This window comes from Phalaenopsis equestris, unplaced genomic scaffold (genome assembly GCF_001263595.1).
Source record: "Phalaenopsis equestris unplaced genomic scaffold, ASM126359v1 Scaffold000809, whole genome shotgun sequence".
In the NCBI taxonomy this organism is placed as follows: Eukaryota; Viridiplantae; Streptophyta; class Magnoliopsida; order Asparagales; family Orchidaceae; genus Phalaenopsis; species Phalaenopsis equestris.
In genome coordinates this window covers 18,364-19,732 of record NW_018165249.1, presented here as the reverse complement: position 1 = coordinate 19,732, position 1,369 = coordinate 18,364, and positions in this window count along the sequence as shown.

Sequence of the window (1,369 nt, the reverse complement as noted above, 5' to 3'; positions counted from 1 at the left end):
GAAATAATTTAGAACATTTCCATGAGTTTAATATTTTTATGATTTTTTTATTATTTTTAATTATTAAAAATAATTAAAAATTAAGTTTTTATTTTAAATATATATTTATTTTTATTAAATTTCCCTGATATCAGAGAACTCAAAAAATTAAGTTTCATAATTTTTGGAGTTATATTTTGATTTTTTTAAAAATCATTTAAGTATTAACTCTAATGATGATCTTTAAAAATCAATTAAAGATATCAAATGATTTCCAAATCTTTAAAAATTTTTATGGTGAATTTTCTGACTTATAAGCCACAGTGAAGAACAAAAATCAAATGATTTTGATCTTTATATTCTCCAAATTAAATGTTTTAAGCAAATTGATATTTGCTTCAAACAATGATGTTTTTATTTTTAAAAATTATGAAATTATTTCCTAAGACTACTCTGGCCATAAGGAACTCATGTGAATTTTTTGTAGAATTTTCTATGCCACATACAATTTTCTACAATTATTTGAATAGAAAATGCATAAAAACTTAGAAAATTAAGATCTCTGTCTAGAGATCTTCCTGTCTAGAGATCTCCTATGTCTTTGGAAAAATGTTCAAATTGTTCATCTAGACAGAGGCTACAACATATAAAAATTTGGGGTTAAGATGATAATTCAATATGAATGGAGAATTGAAAAACCCCTAACCCTAATTTATTTTTTAAAAATAATTTATGCATCAAATTAATGTGAAAATAATTCCACATAAATCTCCTCAGTTCATTCTGTTCACTGAGCAAGAGGATATTTTTATTTCATTTTTGTGAATTTTCTATGCAAAGATATGGATTTTTGAAGTTTAGGAGCCATTTTCTGATTTTATTAAAAATCCTATTTATTTATTCAAACCGCGGGCTGACTGGATCCTCGGATCCGTCGAAAAGCCACGTGGCGCGCTCTTATTCGACGTCGCCTTCTGAGTCAGCTGTCACGCTTCCCGCCGTATCGTCCCGGATGATCATCTGGCTTGATCTCCACCGTTCATTCGAGGGTGAACGACATCCGTTCATCGTCCCCGATGGCTTTAACCGAGAGCCGTTCATCTTAAAATCTTAATATCTCTCTCATTTCAAAATGGATTTTAATGATTATTTTCTTAAAATGTTCGTCTTGAAGAGACGAATACATCTATATGGTAAACATGCTATGAAATCAAGTCATTGTAGATGTAGAACTCGCGAAGGTTCGGGAGAGTAAGTGAGTTATACCTTTGCTCCGAGAGGTGTAGCCTCAATCAGAGATTTTTCACACCTTCGTTATATCCCAAAGAGCTTAGGGATGAAGCCGATGGCTCTGATGTAAAGTCTATGTATGATTTTGATCAAGGCCGAT